General features: G+C 40.1%; 1 protein-coding gene across 10 annotated transcripts in view; it reads right to left on the reverse strand.

Moving 5' to 3' along the window:
• Window positions 1-24,962, reverse strand: part of RALGAPA2 (Ral GTPase activating protein catalytic subunit alpha 2) — a 306,774-nt gene that overhangs the window by 71,896 nt on the left and 209,916 nt on the right. The window contains exon 38 of one of the 10 annotated variants that reach the window (XR_012158343.1): window positions 6,604-6,642. The exons of the other annotated variants lie outside the window; for them this stretch is intronic. The gene's annotated coding sequence lies outside the window, so the exon portion shown is untranslated. The remainder of the gene's footprint in view (window positions 1-6,603; window positions 6,643-24,962) is intronic. 10 annotated transcript variants of the gene reach the window in all.

Here is a 24,962-nt window from a genome sequence, read left to right on the forward strand (position 1 = left end):
GCTCACAGCTTAGAGGGAACAGTGACTGTGTCCACTTCTGGTGCCATAATTTCAGAAGGATGTTGATAAATTATACAGGGATCAGAGAAGAGCCACAAGAATGATTAAAGGATTAGAAAACATGCCTTAAAGAGCTTAATCTATTTAATTTAACAAAGAGACTGTTAAGGGGAGACCCGATTACAGTGTACAAATGGGGGAACAAATATTTAATAGTAGGCTCTTCAGTCTAGCAGAAAAAGTATACCGCAATCCAACTGCTGGAAATTGAAGCTAGACACATTCAGATTCGAAATGTGGCATAATATTTTAATGGTTAGAATAATTAACCACTGTAACAATTCACCAAGGGTCATGGTGAACTCTCCAACATTGACAATTTTAAAATCAATACTGTATGTTTTTCTAAAAGATACACTCTAGGAATTATTTTGAGGAAGCTCTATGGCCTGCTATACAGGAAATCAGATTAGATGATCACAGTAGTCCCTTCTGGCCTTGGAATCTATGAAAATTATAGCAAACTATGGAAAACTGCAAAAACAATTAAAATAATCTTTATCATAATGCCAAATGTGCAGTCAGAGATGGTGATAACATTGGCTAATGGTTTGCACTGACAACTGGAGAGACAAGGATGTATTATGTCCCCACTTGTTGTTTACATTGGTCACTGACTATGTCCCGAGGAAAGTAATTGCAGAAGACAACGAGTAATTTTATGGACAAAGTATAAAGTCCAATTGGATAACCTTGTTTTGCTGATGATATTGTCTTGCCTAGTTCAACACATCGCTAAAAGGAACAAAACCCCCAGCTTTTGACACATACAGAAAAATAAGTTGGTTTGTTCATCCACAAGGGGAAGATAAGCTGTATGGCTATCAATGTCCCAAAGGTTTCAGAGTAACAGCCGTGTTAGTCTGTATTCGCAAAAAGAAAAGGAGTACTTGTGGCACCTTAGAGACTAACCAATTTATTTGAGCATAAGCTTTCGTGAGCTACAGCTCACTTCATCGGATGCATACCGTGGAGTGAGCTGTAGCTCACGAAAGCTTATGCTCAAATAAATTGGTTAGTCTCTAAGGTGCCACAAGTACTCCTTTTCTTAATGTCCCAAAGCTAACCATTAGAAAGGACAAAGAAACACTAGAAGAAGTACATCGTTTTACCTATCCACGGAGTGAGTTGTGCAATGATGGTGACACCATGCTATTTGCTAAGCAACAAATATGAAAAGCAGCAAACAACAGACATAAACTTGAGAAGATCTGGGAAAGTGGCATGATAAAAATTCATATTTTTGAATGCCTAACACTGGCATCATGTCTGTTCTCCTTTATAGAGCAGAGTTACGGAAACCTATAATAGAAATTGATAAGAAGATCAACTCATTCCAAAATAAATGCCTGTGGAAGATCTTCAGAGTCTATTGGAAAGAGTTTCTTGCAACATCAGAAATTCTAATTTGATGCTTTAGATTTGTTTGCCTCTAATATAACATGACAATGAACTTATTTGGGACACAATTTCAGGATGCCACCAACACAACTTCCATGGCGAGTGATACTATGGACAGCACATGGAAAGAGAAAAAGAGGGCAATCTAGAAACATTACACAGAACAACAGAAAAAGAAGCCAAATCCATCAACATGACATTAAGAAGCTGGAACAAACCAGCACAAGACCAAAATAAATGGTGGAAGCTGAGGGATGCCCTGTGCACCTGAGAACATGGGAGGACAAAGAAAGAGAAAAGGTAGAGAAGTAAAAGCATTATTATTATTTATATTAAAATAGCATCCCAAAGCCTCAATCAGGATCGGAATCTCATTGTGCTGGGTTCAAACAGAAATACAGAGTAAAACGACAGGCCCTATCCTGGAGCTTACATTTTAAATAACTAGGCAGATGAAAAACAAGGGGAAAAAATAAGGGTTTATCTGCCATATCTTGACTTTCATTGCATTCCTTTCAGAAAACACTAAAGACACGCATACTGAAACATGTTTTGACTGCAATTATCCATATATCCTTCTCACCAGCTGTGATGCTGTGTGATTGAAATATGACCATGTAGAACATTAATATTGCTACTGTTAGACAATTGCAACAAATCTTGTACAAAACATATTACGGAAAAAGTTATGATTTGCTAAATAAGATTATCCCATTTAAATCCATCTGAATTAATAAATTAATAAATGTATCTGAAGTTATGAATATTGGCTATATATCTGTACCCCAAATGTGTTTGTTCCTGGGGTAACATACACTAACTAAACTCTACATTGAAGCCAGACAGGTAGGTGTTCATGGCCTATTAAAGACATTTAACTCTCACAATGGGCCACAGAAGAAACTCTTTCCGCCCAGCAAGTCTACCTGTGGACACCTTATCACAGCCTACAGCTGCCACTTTGAATCAGCAAGCCATGTAAGACATGTGACCTGCTCATGTGACCCTGGACTCCATCTTATGCCAGTAACTTTCCACAGACAGGGGCTATGACCTGTGTTTGGACCTGGCAGAGGGTATAAAAGACCCTTGAAACAACTCCATGTTGCCTCTTTCCTGCTCCAATTCTCTGGATTGGGGATTTACAAATAAAAGGAGCACACAGGAACTGAGGACCTTCCAGTCTTTTGGAAGTTACCAGAGACTTTACAAGCCAGCAGTTCACCACTACAAACCTGATATAAGAACTTTGCAATGATTGTATGTATATGATTTATTAACCAATTTAACTCTCTTCTTCTTTCTTACAAATAAACCTTTAGATTTTAGTTATTAAAGGATTGGCAGCAGTGTGATTATTGGGTAAAATCTGAGTTATACACTGACCTGGCTATGTGGCTGATCGCTTGAGCTCCGCAAAACACTTTGTTTGATTAAATTGGTTTTCAGTAACCACTCATCATAAAGTCTAGTGTCTGGGTGCTGAAATAAGGACTGGAATGCCTAAGGAGACTGCATTTTTGACTTCTTGATATCCAAAGTGGTGAGACAGTTTGTTACTAACTTGGTATATCTCATGACAGAATAACCACCAGTTTGGGGTGAGTCTGCCCTATTTCTCAGCAGTTTGTCTGAAATCTGGTATTCTCATCTATGAACCACTGAAGCACGGTGACACTGGCATACACAGGAAAAAAGATCAGAAAGATTTAAAAAATGCTAAAACCTTTAGACATCAAAAACAGTAATAAAATTCATGTGAGAATTTTATTTGTAGCCCCATCTTACACAAATTTTAGTTAATCAAGTAGTCTTTATACAAGTTAAATCTCTCCAATTTGGATCAAGAATTATGAATACTTTGAATGTGACTTTTGGAATTTCATAATTAACACTACTGTAGGTTTTTTTTTAAAAATAAGGTGGAAATGCTGGCATGCATATCCTATTCAACAGCTTGAGAATACTAAGAGCTTTTACAAGGGAAAGAACACATTAAAAGTTCATTAATTAAACAGTGCTTGTGGAACAGATGGAATGGCTATCTGGACTCTAATTACTGTACGTTGGTACAGAGGTTTGCAGACCTTAACGAGGTTCAATAAAATGAATAATTACACATTAGTCACAATTACAGAAACCTGCAAGATGAGCTGAATTATCATGACAACAAGTCATAAAACATGGTAACACAAAGACCAAAAGGCACTCCAAAACCTAATAAAGAAAATGCTTTTGGATTCAAACAATACATTCTCACATCCAACTCCTTGGAAAAAATCATCAGGATTTAAAGTAACTGTTTACCATCTTTATACATGTTGTAGAATCAATTAGTTGTAGCAAAGTATCCAGGAAATGTAGCACCTAAAGGGTTAACCAAATGAAAGCCAACAGGGCAATGATCTGAAAAATAACTAGCTACAGAAATGAACAGAACAGGAATCTTTTTGTCACACATTAAATACATTATTGAAAATGAGACACTGAAGTTTCCTTTTATCTTTACAGGAAAATGGAGATGTAATATGTCAGGCACTGAGGCTGTTTAAACCAGTATGATTAGTAAATGCAGCTATCCAGAAAATTGGATTATTAAGATTACTTAAAATTTATGTTTTTTTCAGTAGCTCTAATTAGACCCTTACTTATATAGATATAATAAGTCCTTAACCTTATTTATTTCATAGCTGATTTTTGTTTCATGTAATACTGAGGAGACAGTTGTCATGAAGGATGAGAAAATATTTTATTCATTAAATACAGTAAAACCAATTTGATGAAGACCTTTGACTATGTTTTCACTTTAATAGAACATTTTTCTTAATGTTTTTATGAATCAAGCACATATTTCATCAGCATAAATTGTCACTGTTCCCCATTTAGAAGACCAGTTATGATGATGTAATTAAAGGTGGCTGCATTAAGTACAGAGAAAATGCTTAGAAGAATGTACAACAATACAATCATCACAAATCAATTACAATCCTGTAAAATACTTTAGACACATTTGTACTTAACTGGTAAAAGTGACATTTTAAAACTAAAATTATAAAATTTAAAAGTAATCTATTTAAATCACTTTAACTGAAATTCTGTCAGACTCTCTATATTATTGTTTATTTTAAAGGCATTTACAACTTGGATGAAAAATCAACATGCACTGAGGTTAAACATAGCATGCAAAATTTTAATCCATTGAAAATTTAATTTAGCATAAAAATTTTCATATATTTATATGGTTATCAATATAAAATTCAACTTTAGGACATATATTTGCTGTGCCAGGACTCTGCATCCATGGAGTACTGTCCATATTCTAAATGGGAAGCACTCTCTATGTAAAGCTAAAGCAGCCATGCAAGTCCTGTCGCCTTCCTGGGGTGGAATCTGTGACTTATTGCCTAGCCCTTTTTGTCATATATGGCACTGGGTTCCAGGGAATGAAGTACAAGCAGGCAGTGGGTATGCTCAACAGGTGGAATTTTTCTCTGAGTGACAGCAAAGAACATGAACTTGGCCAATGAGAAGATAGGTTAGGGGGCCCTCTGGCAATTGGAGGTGAGGAAGGAGATCACCCTCACTGCAATTAAGGGAAGGTGAAAGGGGCCACAGTCACAACTCAGAGATACAGAAGACCTGCCCCTTATCAGAGGCAGAAACTCCCTCAGCCTGACATACCACCAGTCAGTATGAGAGTGATTCACATCATCCCCAACCCTCAAGTTAACATGTTGGTTTGTTTTCTTTAAATAAAAGGACAAGAACTTAGTTTCAGTCCCTTCCTCTCTCTGACATTGGAACTGCTTAGTGGGAAAGGTTTTACTAGAGCCCAGAATTTTTAGGCCAGTAGTAAAACTCAGTAGCTCCAGAAAAATGGAGAAGACGCTCATAGTGGGGAATGGAAATAAGTAGTAGGGCTACTCGTGGAGGGGCTGGGCTTATTTACAGTTCGAGTTCTTAGCATTCCAAGCAGTTTCAGTGCTGTGCCCTGGGCACTGGGTGAGTCTGGCTTCTGTACCTATCTGCTTTGGAAGATGTTCTGGTGCACAGATTGCTTATGTACTCCAGAAATCAACATTCTATATAATGAAGACTAAATAGGGTCCTAAAATATGTAGCAATGAGTCAGAGGTGAAAGTAACCCAGATAACTTACCGGTACGGGGGTCTGGCTCTAGGCCCCCAGAAGGGGCGGGGCCTTGGGTGGAAGGGGCGGGGCTGTGGGGTCAGCCTCCCCCAGCTAGCCCATCCGCGCTGCCTGGCCTGTGCCTCCCAGGGCTCCGGTGGCGATTTAAAAGGGCTTGGGGCTCCGGCTGCTGCAAATCACAGGGGCCCCGGGGCAAGCTGCCCCTTTTACACACACACCCTCATGTCAGCGGTAGTGGGGGAGGAAGGGGCAGCGACATTCAAGCGCTGCTGCAGCAGCGCTTTAATGTCAGCTGCGTGTGTGCCTGTACCGGGAGCCACTTCTTACCGGTACACTGTACCGGCCCGCTTACACCCCTGCAATGAGCCAAAATGTGAACCTCCAAAAATAAGAGGAGAAAAAGAAAGGAATCTCAAGGTCACATGTATAGTTTTCTACAACCTCAGTTTCATAATTCAGCATTTTTGATGTCAGTACTTTGCAGTACGAGCTATGACTATGTTTGCATGGTGGAGTCATGACTTTTGATTTAAAATGGAGAGACATACTACCTAATCCAGCTAAGATGTGCATGAGTGACTGATCCATTTTGCTTCATGAAGTTAGCGATTTGCAAGCTAAGGTCTGGACTACACTACAGACCTATATTGGTATAACTACGTTGCTCAGCGGTGAGAAAAATCCACATAGCTACCGCCTCTTGGGAAGGTGGATTAACTATGCCGACGGGAGAGCTCTCTCCAGTTGGCAAAAAGTATCTTCATTAAAGCACTACAGAGGCGCAGCTGAATCAGTGCAGCTGTGCCGATGCGGCATTTTAAACATAGACCTGCCCTAAGAATCGTTATAAGATCATCTCCCTAGTAACTGTTACTGCTTAGGTGTACAACCTACCAGATTTATAACAGCCCATAACTTTCCAGAAGATACCATTATGGATTCTGAGGAAAATTATATTTTTTCAAATAAACAAGTAAAATAATATTTACCTACCAGGTCTTCAGAAGGAGCCATCATAGTGTATCGGGGAAACTGAAAAAGGTTTTCCAAGTTAGTAATTATACGAAAACATTACTTATCCATTGGAATCTTATTTATGTTTAGATTTAAGTAATCATAAAAAAGGACCACTGAAACAAGAGCTCTAGCCACTCTGACAGTCATCTTGCAACAGTGTAACACACCCACAAGCATTAAAAAATAAACATTTACACAGAAATTAACTCAAGTCAGCAGGCAGGAAATCAGTTGCAGAAAAGTACCTTTCCATCAGCCCTCATTACTACGGTCTCCAAGACCATAGCTTCAACCTTCTACAGAAGCCCTATCAGATAAATAAGCTGAAAGTTGCCTTTTTCAAGAGCTTATAGAGAAAAATGTCATGATGTGCTTAAGAGCGGAGACAAAAAAACCATAATGACGTGTAGTATAAAAGCCCAAAATAATTACCGTATATCCTCATTCATTAGCCTGTTCGTTTATAAGTCAACCCCCCCCAAGATGGATAGGTAAAAATAGTAAAAACTGTATGCCCTTTCATAAGCTGACCCTATATTTCAGGGGTTGGCAGACTTTGGCTCCTGGCCTGTCAGGGTAAGCCACTGGCGGGTCGGGACATTTTGTTTCCCTGGAGCGTTCACAGTGCCTGCAGATGCTCCAAATAAACAAAACGTCCCGACCCGCCAGCGGCTTACCCTGACAGGCCGGAAGCCAAAGTTTGCCAACCCCTGCTATATTTTAAAAGCTGGCGTCACAAGAAACACTCAAAAGTTTTGCTAGAATTATGTAATCTAACGAAAAACCTGTTGTTGTTATAATAATAACTGAACAAACATGTATTCACCTTCAAAATTACAGTCAATATTTAAAATCAGTAAATGGATATTTAAAACAAGTAATTTAGAACAATATGAGACTTTAAAAAGTCTTAAAATCCTTCAAAGTCTGAATCAGTTTCTGATTCACCAAACAGTTCATTAAACTCCGCTTCAGTCACAGCTGCACCTGCAATGTCATTGTAGATGTCGGCAGTGTCATCTTCACACTCAGATTCCTTCTCATCAGCTTCTTTTGTGTCATCATCAAATATGGCATCATCTTCTGACCCGTCGAGTGCATTGCTGATACCACATTTCCTAAATGATTTTTCTATCACTTCCGAGAGAATGGACACCCACATGTCCTTGATCCACTGGGAAACTAGATTGATTTCGGGCTTCATAAGATTCCCACCTTTTGTCAACTTCGCCATAACTGAGCACATCCATTCAGACCACATTTTGCGTAGCCTGTCTTTAAAGGGTTTGTTCAGGCAGACATCAAGCGGTTGTAGAACTGAAGTTAAGCCTCCAGGTATTACAGTCAAAGTAGTTTTCATATTTTTGGCCACATTTTTCACCTCATCCGTCTTGTGTGCCCTGAACATGTCCCAAATGAGTATAGCAAGTTTCTTGAAAAGTGTTCCTGGTCTCTTATTCCACACTTTTTCCACCCATTCAATATTTCCACTTTCATCCATCCATTCCTTTTCGTGTGCATGCATGATGACACCAGCAAGAAATTTCATGTTTTTAGGCAAGGTTTTTCTTTTAAAAATAACAGGAGGGAGCTTTGATCCATTTGCCAAACGCGATAAAACCACCGTAAAATGGATTTTTTCATGGCCAGTGGTTTTAATTAAAACTGTTTTTTCACCAACACCGGTTACTGTTCTGTTGTTGAGGAGATCGAATGTCTTCGGTGTTTTGTCCATATTTCCTATTTGTGACTGTTCAAATGCATATTCCTTTCGATATTTTATAATAAAACTTTGGAAAGACTGGATTTTTTCTTCCAGATCTCTCGGCAGTTTTTGCGCTTTGTTCGCTGAGGAAGACAGAGACTATGACGGTTCATGAAGCGAGTACACCAACCTACTGATGCGACAAACATTGATGGCTTTACTGACTTGAATTTGTCATCTTTCGACATTTGCAGAGCATGCAGACGAATTCCAGTTCTAGTAACAATGTACCCATTTTGTCGACATTCAACAACCCAATTATTGAGATCTTTCTCCAGCTCAGGAAATGAAACGCACCTCGTTGGACATTTTTTCTTGCTTCTTGGCCGGTCTTTTAGTGTTATTTTATTTTTTCACCATTCTCTTACTTGCGTCTCATTGATACAGAATTCACGAGCAGTGGCACAATTATTGTTTGCTTCGGCATATCCAACAACTTTAAGTCTGAACGCTGTGTGATAAGCAGACCTTTTTCTTTTGATTTCACTGTTGTTCATTTTAAATACTAGTATGAAAATAGATTATTATTGTAATTATAGATTTTGTAGGATTTTATATAGGAATGTCACCTGCTTTATCACTGTCAAATTATTATTGTTCTTTGTTTATTTCAAAGCAGCCCTGTAGATTGGCGTGTCTGTGGGGATAACAGGCTATTTCAATTTTATTAGAGATTCTATTGATTATGCACATTATATTTTCATATTGGCTCGAGATTTATGAGGTCCATTGGTAGAAATGCATGAAGAGATCAAATTACACAGTAGCGGACTGACACCAGTGCTATAGTACTATCGTTCATTGTATTTTTCTGATTGGCTTGTAAGGCAGAGCATTTTGTGAAATGCATGGGTCAAATGTCATGAAGATCTGCAGCACTGCTCTTTTAGTATTCCTTTCAAGCCAATCTAGTCCACTAAACAAAGCCTTTGCAACTTTAAAAGGCTGCAGTATTGACATCAATAAATGGGTCAGCAAACTTTGGCTCCCGGCCTGTCAGGGCCTGTTAGGTTCACTCCCTCTGGGGCACCTAGCATTGGCCACTGTCGGTAGACAGGATACTGGGCTGGATGGACCTTTGGTCTGAGCCAGTATGGCCATTATCCTTCAGAGGAAGGTGCAAGAACCTAGCAGTCGGCAGAGTTTGGGGCAGATTATCCTGAAAAGATCTCATTCAACTCCTTAATACTTAGAGATAGGCTTTAACCCTGAAGCATGGCATTTTATTTCTCTTCCAAACTGTTAGCATTAATGATAAGAACTCTGTATATTCTTGAATCTTGCTAAACTCTTGGCCTCAAGGATATCCTGTGACAATGAGTTCCACAGTCCAATGATAAGATGTGTGAAAAAGTATTTTCTTTTAGTCTCATTGACTGTCCCTTTGTTCTTATGTAATAGGGAGAACAGGAACTCCTGATCTATCTTCCCTATTCTATTTCTTATTTTATATACTTATCTCATGCCCTCTCTTCTTTGACTTGTCTCTAAAGTAAGCAATCCTAATCTCTCTTCTTGAGTTTTTTCATGCCCAATACCATTCTTGTACCCACACACTCATTTTCCAATCTCTTTGTTTTATTGTTTTTACTCTGAATCTCTTTGATTTGTGCAATTTAAATTGTCCACGTTACATTGTAAAAATTTGGTTACATCCTCTTAAATATAAATTAAATTAAGTACTCAAAGTAATTTAATGTAGTTAAAATACAGAAGTGATCACTGTATGTTCTGCAGATTGTGATTATATTGGATGGTTTGAGAATACTATAAGCAACATCAGTAGCTCCCTCTAGTTGGAAAATTTGTTTTTGTCCCCCCCCCCACTAAGAAGAACACGGTATTCTGGGGAGATAAATAGATGTTTCAACCTTCCCATTATAAATTGGTGGCCTCTGAATACTATGACATTCAAATATGATAGTTGCACACCCAGTAGTTATATTAATATATTGACTGGTTCTCTTCCTTCTGAAGTACAATTTAAAATGTTCTGTGTTTGTACAGGGTGACTGATTAGCTTTCTGAAACAGAACTATTGGGAAAATTAGAAACCTCAGATTTAGAATAGAAAAATGTCTGGTTTAACTTGTTAGAAAATGAAGCTGGAATTTTTCTATTATTCTTAGTTTTAAAAAAAGACAAGAACTTGCATTAATAAATATAAGGTTTCATATATTGATCCAGAAGCCACCTACTTACATTTCCAAAGCTTTGAAACTAAAGAAGAAGCTTTTTAGCCTGAGGGGTTAAAAGTGTGGGTGTGGAAGTGGGCTTTTGTTTGAAAAATTAGCAATGCTATGAGTCATTGTGCATTAGTGGCAGAATAGTTTTGCATCTTGTATGAATCCAGACACCATATGCCATGCGAGGACCTATTACTTTATTCGGTGCCATTGCTGACAGGCAGACACGTGGGTATCCCCAGTGGAAAGGCTGTCTCCTCTCCGTGGTGTGTACAGGAACCCAGTGATCTGAACACATCAGACATTGTAACTAGCAGCAGGAACAGCTGGTAAGCAAGCAAGAAGCAACGGCAATACAGACCTAGAATGTTAATGAGACTGCATGAGCTCACAGCACAAACCTCAAAAGAGAAAATATCAATTTGAATTTTGTCAGTTTCTGCATCTCAAAATGTGTAAATTTTAATTCATTTTTGAGATCTTAAGGCTGAATCCTGTGATCTTTATTTAGGCAAACTCCCACTAAAGTATGGGAATTTACCTGAGTAAGGTCTGGGTAAAATCTGAGTAAGGGCTTTTGGATTTTGCCATTTAATTTTATTATTTTTAAAACAGTGATCTTTATTTCAGGCCAATAACATAGTAAATGGCCAACTTGGCAATCTTTAGTCAGGCAAAACTTGTGGTAAAGCCAATGAATGTTTTGTCTTAGAAGGGATTACAGAGGAGCTGCACAACAAATTCCCTAAGGATTGCTTTGGAAATATCAGAGTAAAGTCCTTACTTTGTGCTAGTGCGGGGTTTAAAAAAAAAAGCCACAACTGTTTAGAGCTATCAATTCAGTGTTAGTCCAAACATAGGCAACGATGGTTAATTTTCTTTTATGTCATAACTTTAAAATATATTTTACCTGGGAGTATCTGAGTTAGAGGTTCTTTGTTTTTCCTGATAACCCAGGTGTAGGGAGCTGTATTCAGCTCTTTCTTGGAGAGAAAAGAGCCCTACACTCAAGGGAGGAAGTGACTATCAACCATTTTGTTTTAAAAATCTGTTTATGATGGAACCTAATTCTCTGTTTGCTAATCGGCAAACCTGATATTGTAAACACACTTCTGGTGTTTCACCATAGTTTCAAACACAGATCTAATACTAAGAACTATGTGTAGTGAGGGCTCATAATATAAATATTTCATTATTTTAAGAAAATAAATTGCAGTACATTTACTATGTAGTATGAAATTAATGTTAAAAATAAAACTATATTTCTCTTGAAGAGTGCCCAATTTTGCTACTGTAATTTACACAGAGTAGCATTGTGCTCTGTGAGTAACACTACTGAAATCAGTGTAATTACTCACCGAAGAAATCACTACTCAACAAACAGCGAGTGGCTCTGAATGAGCAATGGACATTTCAAAATTCAGGATTACTGTTCAGTATTTCTATAGCTCTTTACAGACTGGATCCTGGCCTCAGAGTCATGAAGACTATAAAGCTACCTTAAATGCAACTGAGGATATTCTCGTGGTGGGCCTTACACAATCCCCCTTTGCAGGCTATGGCTGGGATAGGGGATAGGTCACCTTTGAGCTCTGACAATCCCATGTTATAATTACCCCAGGAGTGCTATTACCAGCAAGTAAAAATTAGAGTACAGTGAAGTTCCCTTTACTCGGTTATTGGTTAAACCAATCTCAAGCAACCCAAGGAGAAAAAAGGTGGTGTACTGTCACTTATGTGCAACTCAATCTGATCCAAGGACTAGGACCTGCGTGTTCAAAGAACTATACACATAACAACTAACAAAATCCTGCAAAGTGAATGGTGCTGTATAAATAAAATCGTTACAGGTGGGAAAAAAAGTCAGGAAGGGAAAGTGATCTGTATAAAACAACAGCGTTTTCCATGACAGAGCTAGGATTAGAATTCATAATTCCAAAATCCAAACCCTGTGCTCACTTCTGTAGACTATATTGCTTCTAAAATCACAATGGACCTTCCAGTCCTCAGTGTGAATGATAGAGGTTTTACTGTATATTTAGGCCAAAAGTTTTAATTTAGTGGAATTACTCCACATGTATACCAGTTTCACAGAATGACTTGGTATCTCACACAGTTACTTTATTATTGGTTTTTAAAATTATTTACCCTAGGACATTATTTAACCACAGATTCTGTTTTATGAACTGTGTTACTAAACCAATATAACAAATAACCACATTTTTAAAATTGCTTTTATTTACTGGAGAGACTACGGTTTTTGCACGTATGGTGATCATCATCAAGAGAGGAGGCAGTCAGAGCAATTGAAACTTCTACCAGTGGATTGGAACTATATCAGTGACATCACTGTTAAGAGTCACATCACTAATAACTACATCAAAAACATGGAGATGCAGAAAATAAGCACTCTCATACTGAGACTATGGCCTATACCAATAAAGGGACCGGGCTCAGTTGTCTGGCAAAGCTCACATCACCTAAATGGGGTGAAGGGTAATGAAGTTCAAAGTCAGGGTGGAAAGATTAACTAGATTGTTTTCGGCTAATTCTAAGGCAGGGGTGGGTAAACTACAGCCCATGGGCTGGATCCGGCAGGTCAGCTGTTTTAATCTGGCCCTTGAGTTCCTGCTCGGAGTGAGGTCTGTGGCTTGCCTTGCTCCGGCGCTCCAGCCGGAGAGCAGGGTCGGGGGCTGCTCCACGCAGCTCCTGGAAGCAGCGGCATGGCCCTCCTCTGGCTCCTATGCATAGGGGCGGACAGAGGGCTCCGCTGTGCTCGCTGCTCCCACCCCAAGTGCCGCCCCCGCAGCTCCCATTGGCCGGGAACCGTGACCAACAGGAGCTGTGCGGGCGGTGCCTGTGGATGGGATAGTGTGCAGAGCTGCATGGCTGGTGCCATGCCTCTTGCTAGGAGCTGTATGGGGGCATGCTGCTGCTTCTGGGAGCTGCAGGGGTGGCACCTGCAGGTGGGGCAGCACGCAGAACCGCTGCTTCCAGGAGTCACTTGAGGTATGCACAGCCCAGAGCCTGCACCCCTGAGCCTCCCCCCGTGCCTCAACCCTCTGCCCCAGCCCTGATCCCCCTCCTACTCTCCAAACCCCTCGGTCCCAGCCCGGAGCACCTTCCTACATCCCAAACTCCTCATCCCCAGCCCTACCCCAGAGCCTGCACCCTCAGCCGGAGCCCTCACCACTGCCGTACTACATCCCCCTGCCCCATCCCAGAGCCCCGCTCCCGCACCCTGAACTCCTCATTTCTGGCCCCACCCCGGAGCCTGCACCCCCAACCAGAGCCCTCACCCCCTTCTGCACCCCCAAGCCCAATTTTGTGAGCATTCATGGCCCGCCATACAATTTCTATTCCCAGATGTGGGCCAACAAGTCCCCCCAACCCCGTGTTATAAGGCATATGAAAACTGGGGGGAGGGGGACAACAACAAAGGCCTCTGTGCCAATAACCTTCTTCAGGGTGGTACACTCACAGTGCAAGCTGGATATATATAACCTGCAAGTCTTTATTCGGTAACCCTGACTATAGTGTCAGCAATGATTTTAAGGACTCAAATGGAGTCTTGAAATCAATGAAGAGGAGCAATGCTCCTGTTATGATGAGAGATTTCAAATTAAAACAAGAATGAATTGGCAGGAGGACTACACAATTCACTACCAGAGACAATCCCTCCTATCACAAGGCTAAGAGATGTTGAAAGTGTGAACTATAATTGTTGTACCTGTTCTATGAATAAAGAGGACTTTGCCTTCTGGGGCTATTGCTCTGGTTCTCAATTCTGTTCTTAATCCTCTTTAACACTGTATACATGAGATACAGAAAGGTAGAAATGGCATCGGTTTTTTGGGATGTTGATCACCCTCAGAAGTGAAAAGGAATTTACATCCAAGATAATGTGAAGAGGGAAGATGAGCAGTCATTAGTACATGAGAGGAAGCAAAAATGTATCTGAAATGTAAAGGTTTAGATTTTTATGAATACTTCAGTGTGAATCTGTGGAAGCGAATATATATAGAACTATACAGTACCACTGGAATGCAATGTATTTCTCTCCAAGTCTAAGTAGTACACTATGAATAAGAGCTGAAGAGCTGCCTCTACAATCTCATGTAATGCCACCTAAACGCTTTGCCTCGCGTGACTTATTACAGGCTGGAACAGATTAGAGCTATTGATTGCTGCCTGGAGAAGGTTCTCACTGTGAGAACGGAAGGCAAACAGCAGAGACAGACAGCTAAAACTATTGATCTACTTCAGCAGGGAAACTGCACTTCAAAATGAAGGTCAGTACTCCTTTACACCACCTATTGGAGCAACTGTAGCGTTCATCAGGATACTTCAGAAATTGGTGTGACTGGACCACTACTCCGGTCTCAAACTCCAACCTGTCTTGTGATAGCTGGTTACAATAGCTGACAGAGAAGCTAAACATGGCAAGTTAAATCTGTTGCTTTCCTGTAGATAAGGTATCAGAGACTGACTATAGATACTCCTGAGAGTCAGAACTGATCATTTCAACAGAAAACTGTCAGGTGCCATGTCAAATAAATTGCCAAAGCTACAGCGATACATTCTTAAGAATTTCATACTAATTTCTAACATGATCTATATAACTTGAAGGTACAAGCTTCACTGGATTAAAAAAAAACAAACCTTTTCTGAAAAGATTCTTAGACTTCTTCCTTGATTTTCAAATCACCATTAGAATCAAATAGATCAGAATGGTATTCTTCTTACAGACCAACAAAGAAAGTAACACACATTTCAAAAAACTGCATCTGGCATACAAAAAATGTTTTAATCCACCAGATAATCTATGTACTTAGAAATATATTTTACACACAAATGTTTAAATCAAGCACAGTGACTATTTACTCTCTAAGGAAAACTATTAAAAATAAGGAGGTGTAATCAGAATTAATCATTGTACGAAAAATTAATATTAAGGGCTTGACCTAAACCAACAAAAGGAAATTTATTCAGAATTAAAGTTGAAAATCTGCTCTTAATCTACCCTATTCTGGACATCATATAAGGTAGATACTTCAATATCTTAGCACAATATGGTGAGCTGAAGACTCTGAACATCCTTGCTTTTGTGGTTCTATAGGTTAGACTTTTATACTTAAGCTAACGTAGCTACCTGTTTTAATATAGCTAAGTACATGTACAGTAGAACCTCAGAGTTACGAACACCTCAGGAATGGAGGTTGTTTGTAACTATGAAATGTTGAACAAAACATTATGGTTGTTCTTTCAAAAGATTACAACTGAACGTAGACTTAATACAGCTTTGAAACTTTACAATGCAGAAGAAAAATTCTGCTTTTAACTATCTCTAATTTAAATGAAACAAGCATAGTAACAGTTTTCTTACCTTGTCAAATCTTTCCTTTTGAAACCTTCCCTTTATTTTTTTTAGTAGTTTATGTTTAACACAGTACTCTACTGCATTTTCTTTTTTTTTATTTGGCCTCTCCTGCTGCCTGATTGCATACTTCTGGTTCCAAATGACGTGTGTGGTTGACCGGTCAGTTCGTAACTTTGATGTTCGTCACTCTGAGGTTCTATGTACTGTATTCACTATAGCACATAAATCTTTAAGAATTGCTCATGTGCCCAACTACTGTACTGGAAGTAAGGAAAGAAGGGGATTACAGTGGACAAGAAGCTGGATATGAGTCAACAGTGTGCCCTTGTTGACAAGAAGGCTAACAGCACATTGGGATGCATTAGTAGGAACACTGCCAGCAGATCAAGGGAAGTGATTATTCCCCTCTATTTGGCACTGGTGAGGCCACATCTGGAGTACTGTATCCAGTTTTGGGCCCCCCACTAAAAGAAGGATGTGGACAAATTGGAGCGAGCCCAGTGGAGGGCAACAAAAATGATTAGGATACTGGGGCATACAATTTACGAGGGGAGACTAAGGAAACTGGGCTTATTTAATCTGCAGAAGAGAAAAGTGAAGGGGGATTTGATAGCAGCCTTCAACTACCTGAAGGTGGGTTTCCAAAGAGGATGGAGCTAGGCTGTTCTCAGTGGCGGCAGATGACCACTTCAGAAAAACAGACTTTGACTCCCTCAGGGAACAGATAGGCAGGATCCCCTGGGAGAATAACATGAGGGGGAAAGGAGTCCAGGAGAGCTGGCTGTATTTTAAAGAATCCTTATTGAGGTTACAGGGACAAACCATCCCGATGCATAGAAAGAATAATAAATATGGCAGGCGACCAGCTTGGCTTAAGTGAAATCCTTCCTGATCTTAAACACAAAAAAAAAGCTTACAAGAAGTGGAAGATTGGACAAATGACCAGGGAAGAGTATAAAAATATTGCTCGGGCATGCAGGAGTGAAATCAGGAAGGCCAAATCACAACTGGAGTTGCAGCTAGCAAGAGATGTTAAGAGTAACAAGAAGGGTTTCTTCAGGTATGTTGGCAACAAGAAGAAAGTCAAGGAAAGTGTGGGCCCCTTACTGAATGAGGGAGGCAACCTAGTGACAGAGGATGTGGAAAAAGCTAATGTACTCAATGCTTTTTTTGCCTCTGTCTTCATGAACAAGGTCAGCTCCCAGACTACTGCACTGGGCAGCACAGCATGGGGAGGAGGTGACCAGCCCTCTGTGGAGAAAGAAGTGGTTCGGGACTACTTAGAAGCTGGACGAGCACAAGTCCATGGGGCCGGATGCGCTGCATCCGAGAGTGCTAAAGGAGTTGGCGGATGTGATTGTAGAGCCATTGGCCATTATCTTTGAAAACTCATGGCGATTGGGGGAAGTCCAGGACGACTGGAAAAAGGCTAATGTAGTGTCCATCTTTAAAAAAGGGAAGAAGGAGGATCCTGGGAACTACAGGCCAGTCAGCCTCACTTCAGTCCCTGGAAAAATCATGGAGCAGGTCCTCAAAGAATCAATTCTGAAGCACTTACATGAGAGGAAAGTGATCAGGAACAGTCAGCATGGATTCACCAAGGGAAGGTCATGCCTGACTAATCTAATCGCCTTCTATGATGAGATTACTGGTTCTGTGGATGAAAGGAAAGCAGTGGATGTATTGTATCTTGACTTTAGCAAAGCTTTTGACACGGTCTCCCACAGTATTCTTGTCAGCAAGTTAAAGTAGTATGGGCTGGATGAATGCTCTATAAGGTGGGTAGAAAGTTGGCTAGATTGTCGGGCTCAACGGGTAGTGATCAATGGCTCCATGTCTAGTTGGCAACCGGTATCAAGTGGAGTGCCCCAAGGGTCGGTCCTGGGGCTGGTTTCGTTCAATATCTTCATAAATGATCTGGAGGATGGTGTGGATTGCACCCTCAGCAAGTTTGCAGATGACACTAAATTGGGAGGAGAGGTAGATACGCTGGAGGGTAGGGATAGAATACAGAGGGACCTAGACAAATTAGAGGATTGGGCCAAAAGAAATCTGATGAGGTTCAACAAGGACAAGTGCAGAGTCCTGCACTTAGGACGGAAGAATCCCATGCACCGCTATAGACTAGGGACTGAATGGCTCGGCAGCAGTTCTGCAGAAAAGGACCTAGGGGTCACAGTGGACGAGAAGCTGAATATGAGTCAACAGTGTGCCCTTGTTGCCAAGAAGGCCAATGGCATTTTGGGATGTATAAGTAGGGGCATTGCCAGCAGATCGAGGGACGTGATCGTTCCCCTCTATTCGACATTGGTGAGGCCTCATCTGAAGTACTGAGTCCAGTTTTGGGCCCCACACTACAAGAAGGATGTCGAAAAACTGGAAAGAGTCCAGTGGAGGGCAACAAAAAGGATTAGGGGACTGGAACACATGATGTATGAGGAGAGGCTGAGGGACCTGGGATTGTTTAGTCTGCGGAAGAGAAGAATGAGGGGGGATTTGATAGCTGCTTTCAACTACCTGAAAGGGTGTTCTAAAGAGGATGGATCTAGACTGTTCTCAGTGGTAGCTGATGACAGAACAAGGAGTAATGGTCTCAAGTTGCTGTGGGGGAGGTTTAGGTTGGATATTAGGAAAAACTTTTTCACTCGGAGGGTGGTGAAACACTGGAATGCGTTACCTAGGGAGGTGGTGGAATCTCCTTCCTTAGATATTTTTAAGGTCAGGCTTGACAAAGGCCTGGCTGGGATGATTTAGTTGGGGATTGGTCCTGCTTTGAGCAGGGGGTTGGACTAGATGACCTCCTGAGGTCCCTTCCAACCCTGATATTCTATGATTCTATGACAGAACAAGGAGCAATGGTCTCAAGTTGCTAGTGGGAGCAGTCTAGGTTGGTTATTAGGAAACACTATTTCACTAGGAGGGTGGTGAAGCACTAGAATGGGTTACGTAGGGAGGTGGTTGAATCTCCATCCTTCGAAGTTTTTAAGGCCCGGCTTGACAAAGACCTGGCTGGGATGAATGAGTTGGGGTTGGTCCTGCTTTGAGCAGGGGGTTGGACTAGATGACTTCCTGAGGTCTCTTCCAACCCTAATCTTCTATGATTAATTATCACACTTTCCTACTAATCTGCAGGATTACCAACTCTCTCTAACATATCTGAGGAGAGAAATGATGACATCCAATGCTCAGCTATTACATAAATCAAGTGTGTGTTCTTATTCTGTATGTACGTATATACAGACATATACACAAATATATAATTTTGCAGTGGAATAGTATGAAAATTCAAGATAAACTTGAGGGGTTTATAACTGGACGAAAAAATCCGAACCCTGGGGTGGGACACCACAAACTGTCATACTGGGAGTGATTTTTTTGCTAACCCAATGAAATGTGGTTCAGCTTTACTTTTTATTTATAGAAGAGAAAACAAAAACAAAACAAAAAAACAAACAAAAACAAACCAATAAATGATACAGTTAATATTTTCAAACTTTTGGAACCTTTTTGCTCTGCTACTAGAAGCAATGAGCCTAGCAAGCAAGAGGAAGAGGTGTGACAGAGTTAGTGCTTGGGCTATCTCCATTTCTGCTGAAGACAGGAGACAACTCAGTACAGCACAGTAATGGAGATCTTACAAAATGAAATGATAAAGATATGCAGGAATCTGAATTTGCAGGACTCAAGTGGCTCGAAAATAAAAGAAAATAGCATGTCCTCTAAAATGAGGCTTTTAAAAAGATGTCTTTAGATTGACCATGTATTTATTAATCCAGAGCAGATATTAATTTAACATCTAATGGTTCTTGAAAACAGAAACTGTAGTTAAACTATTAAGGAAGTAGTTAGGAGACCAGAGTCAGATTACCATAGATCGTAGAAAGCATATCAAGCAGTGTGTGTCCCAGGAAGACAGACTGTAAATCTTATGCTCTTCAATGGATGCCTTGCAAAACCTGGGACAGAACTTCAGATGTGTACCCAAACATTTGATTTCTTCACATTGTTCTAACCAATGAGAGTTAGTGAAACAGTAAATTGGATGGGAATTACTATGGTCACATCCAACCAATGAAGACACCTAGTCAATACCCAAAGTCAATAGAAGACTAGCAGATTTTAGCACCACAGTCTCTTCTGAAGTTAGAAAGAACCGTACTCACCAGAACTATCAGAGGATAAGCATGCAGGCATTTCCATCAAAGAAGTGAATGCTCCAATTAGCTATGTGCACCTCTTAAAGTTGAGGCTCAAGGCAGGTGATCTCCCTCAGAGTCTCACTCAAAGATCCAGTTCACCATAGATCAGTGTGGCCATTCTTCAGAGGCAAGATATGAGATAGGCTTCTCTCAAGTTTAGAAGCAGGCAGAAAGGCCTCACTGTCCTAATAGATTCTGTCCTATTTCAAACTGTATGGGTTTCCCAGCGCAAGTGGGCTGAGTTTATCCTTTCTCATTAATCAATGTAAAGCAGCACTGACTGATTGTACAAAGAAAATTTTGCATAACACCAGCTTTTTGTGATCCATAGACAATCCAGGAATGGTTCCATTTCTAGGATGCTGACATGTAACATGTGCTCCTGGAGGGACAAAGTATCCTGGGTATAAAATTTCCTGCCGAGCGGCCCAGTTGTAAACCATAGACGGCCAGAACTAACTTAGATTTAGGAAGCTAGGAAATTAATCTACTTAGACAGATTGAATTTGAAGTCATGCTAACTCAAAGCAGTATTTTTCAGTTGCATTCTGAGAATATGTGCATAATGTGAAGACACTGAAACTTCAAAATCCTTGTGGCAGTCAATGTGAAATTATGAAACAAATATTGCTTAAGTCCCTGAAACCTGCAGACTGAATTGCACCTTCACCTCCAGAGGATAAAACTAGTACCTAAGATTCAAAAGAACAAAGCAATTTAGATTTAGAACAGTATGAGTGCATGTTAAGATACAACCTTGTTTTGTTTTCTTTTTTAATCTTTACAGATAAACTGAGCTTTCGATGCATTGTAAATGACTGCAAGACAACTTAGGAAACAGTACCTGGATACTCAAAAATACCTTCATAATGTACAGTTCATTTAGGAGAATCTGGAGGAAAGCACAAAAATACATTGCACATGTGCCATTGTCAGAAGTTATACTTACTTAAATTACAAATACATAACCATGTTTAACCTTTCTCCATACTGTATGAGATCTGGATTCCATCAAAAGCAAAGTACATAAATATATTTCATTATGGACTTTAAAGGTATATATTTCTTCTAGGTGTTCCAGCAACAGCAAATTCCAATTTTATATATTTCAGTTATTGTATTTTTATATATAATTCAGAAGATGTATTGTTTAAGAAAAAAAACAAAAGGAGCCAGCCTGAAATTCACTGGGCTAAATACAAGCAATCAATAACTCAGAAGAATCCATTGTTGACTAAATCAGATTTTTACATGCACTCAGGGTTCCAACAAACCTGATCTCTCAAAGTACCTTACATAATTTCATCAGCATATGCCTTGAAGTCAGCAACAGGCCAGTTTGGGTTTTATTAATTGCTTTATTAAATTTACACATACAAACACTAGTGTAGCCCATAATATTTTTTTCTGACATTCTGATTGTTTTCAATTAGCCCCTCTTGCTTTTGTTTTAGATGATGTCTCTCCTACACATACCAAAAATAAGTATTTTCCATAATACAAGGGACTGAGAAACTTGCAGCTTCATACAATCTGTCTGAACCAATTCTTGATCCTCACAAGCATCACTTCGTATCATTACCACATGCTCAGATATTTCTCTAACCAACAAAACCAGCTTCTTGAAATTGTCTTGAACATAAAATACCATTATTTATTGTTTTTTTCCCCACTTTTGGTAGTCATTTCTCAAATTATTCCATGGGGTGGACTCCTATCCAAAGAACACAGGACTTGGTAGTGAAGAATATGATCATGTAGCTTATCTAGATATTGCCTGGTTTCTCACAAGGAAACCAAGCAGAGTTAGCAGAAACAGCAATTTAATCTTACAATATTCCAAATAAGGCCTCAATAGCTTATTATAAAGTACTTATCTATCAAAAAAAATCATGTTTTTTTTTCTTATGACATTACTTGATTAGGCTCCAAAACAATCTTCTTACACAAGGGTAAATCTAGAGAAGGACTTGCTGTCTCAAATTTTTACTGCCATGAGTTTGGGATGGCTGAGTCACACATATGCAGAGGAGTTGTGAGTGACTTATGAAGGTCTTTCTCAAACAGTTGTCTATGAAAACTTTACAACAGCTCCACACGATCATATTTTGTATATATTAGATTTTTAGACTCCCCTCCATTCCCTCTGCCCCAAAGTATAACTGATGCAATTGTTATTTGGGGCAGGGAAGGAGAAGAGGAGAAAAAGGGGAGGAATTTACTGCTGTCCACAAGTACAATATAAAGTCATTTTAATAGTAGTTTGAAAGTTTATACCATGATTTGTGAGATATATGATTTAATGTGGTGGCCATTCTACATACCACTTCACCAAGCACCAATCATTCTCTCTCAGATGCTTAGCTAACTGGTTCTTGCTCATATGCCCAGGAAAGTGATCACCATTTGTGCGGTCAGGAAGAAATTTTTCCCTAGGTTAGATTGGCAGTGACGTTGGGAGTTTTTTGCCTTCTTCTTCAGCATAGATAATGGCATAGAGAGTACACTTATAAAGTTTGCAGATGATACCAAGCTGGGAGGGGTTGCAAGTGCTTTGGAGGATAGGATTAAAATTCAAAATGGTCTGGACAAACTGGAGAAATGGTCTGAAGTAAATAGGATGAAATTCAATAAGGACAAATGCAAAGTACTCCACTTAGGAAGGAACAATCAGTTGCACACGTACAAAATGGGAAATGACTGCCTAAGAAGGAGTACTGCAGAAAGGGATCTAGGGGTCATAGTGGATCACAAGCTAAATATGAGTCAACAGTGTAACCCTGTTGCAAAAAAATTCTGGGATGTATTAGCAGGAGTATTGTAAGCAAGACACGAGAAGTAATTCTTCTGCTCTACTCCACATTGATTAGGCCTCAACTGGAGTATTGTGTCCAGTTCTGGGCGCCACATTTCAGGAAAGATGTGGACAAACTGGAGAAAATCCAAAGAGCAACAAAAATGATTAAAGATCTAGAAAACATGACCGATGAGGGAAGACTGAAAAATCTGGGTTTGTTTAATCTGAAGAAGAGAAGACTGAGAGGGGACATGATAACAATTTTAAAGTACATAAAAGGTTGTTACAAGGAGGAGGGAGAAAAACTGTTGTTCTTAACCTCTGATGACAAGACAAGAAGCAATGGGCTTAAACTGCCGCAAGAGCAGTTTATGTTGGACATTAGGAAAAACTTCCTGTCAAAGTGGTGAAGCACTGGAATAAATTGCCAAGGGAGGTTGTGGAATCTCCATCATTGGGGATTTTTAAGAGCAGGTTGGACAAACACCTGTCAGGAATGGTCTAGATAATACTTAGTCCTGTCTTGAGTGCAGGGGACTGGACTAAACAATCTCTCGAGATCCCTACCTGTTCCATGATTCTATAGGGTGCAGGCCACTTTCTGGGATTATCTGGATATATTTCACTTAATCAACTCCCTGCCATACAAGGGGCATTTGGCAGTGGTGCACCTCAGTCCCTCTTGTTCTCTGCCTCTGGCACATAATAGTTTAGTCTCTTGTGAGCTGTAATACTTTGGTCTAAGTTCAGTTATTGGCTTCAGTGTGGCGGTGCTGTTGGTGTCCTGTGATACAGAGGTCAGACTAGATAATTTGCTGGTTCCTTCTGGCCTTAATCTCTATGACCAATTTGCCTCAATCCTGATCTAGAAGGTTCAGGCCAACCTGGGAGATGTGCTACTTTCACACCTGCTTCACATAAAACCAAAGACAAGTTAGATGTACAGCAGCAACTTGACCTGCAGTCTTGAATTACAAGAATGTATCTGCAAAAAGAAAAGGAGGACTCGTGGCACCTTAGAGACTAACCAATTTATTAGAGCATAAGCTTTCATGAGCTACAGCTCACTTCCTCAGATGCATATCGTGGAAACTGCAGCAGGCTTTATATATACACAGAGAATATGAAACAATACCTATTCCCACCCCACTGTCCTGCTGGTAATAGCTTATCTAAAGTGATTTCCAGCACAAATCCAGGTTTTCTCACCCTCCACCCCCCCACACAAATTCACTCTCCTGCTGGTGATAGCCCATCCAAAGTGACAACTCTTTACACAATGTGCATGACAATCAAGCTGGATGACCCAACACTCTCACAAATCTTGGGAGACAGGCCAGTCCTTGCCTACAGACAGCCCCGCAACCTGAAGCAAATACTCACCAACAACCACATACCACACAACAGAACCACTAACCCAGGAACTTATCCTTGCAACAAAGCCCGTTGCCAACTGTGCCCACATATCTATTCAGGGGACACCATCACAGGGCCTAATAACATCAGCCACACTATCAGAGGCTCGTTCACCTGCACATCCACCAATGTGATATATGCCATCATGTGCCAGCAATGCCCCTCTGCCATGTACATTGGTCAAACTGGACAGTCTCTACGTAAAAGAATAAATGGACACAAATCAGATGTCAAGAATTATAACATTCATAAACCAGTCGGAGAACACTTCAATCTCTCTGGTCACGCGATCACAGACATGAAGGTCGCTATCTTAAAACAAAAAAACTTCAAATCCAGACTCCAGCGAGAAACTGCTGAATTGGAATTCATTTGCAAATTGGATACTATTAATTTAGGCTTAAATAGAGACTTGGAGTGGCTAAGTCATTATGCAAGGTAGCCTGTTTCCTCTTGTTTTTTCCTACCCCCCCCCCCCCCAGATGTTCTGGTTTAACTTGGATTTTAACTTGAAGAGTGGTCAGTTTGGATGAGCTATTACCAGCAGGAGAGTGAGTTTGTGTGTGTATGGGGGTGGGGGGGATGTGAGAAC

The sequence above is a fragment of the Lepidochelys kempii genome, chromosome 3, assembly GCF_965140265.1.
Source record: "Lepidochelys kempii isolate rLepKem1 chromosome 3, rLepKem1.hap2, whole genome shotgun sequence".
NCBI lineage: Eukaryota > Metazoa > Chordata > Testudines > Cheloniidae > Lepidochelys > Lepidochelys kempii.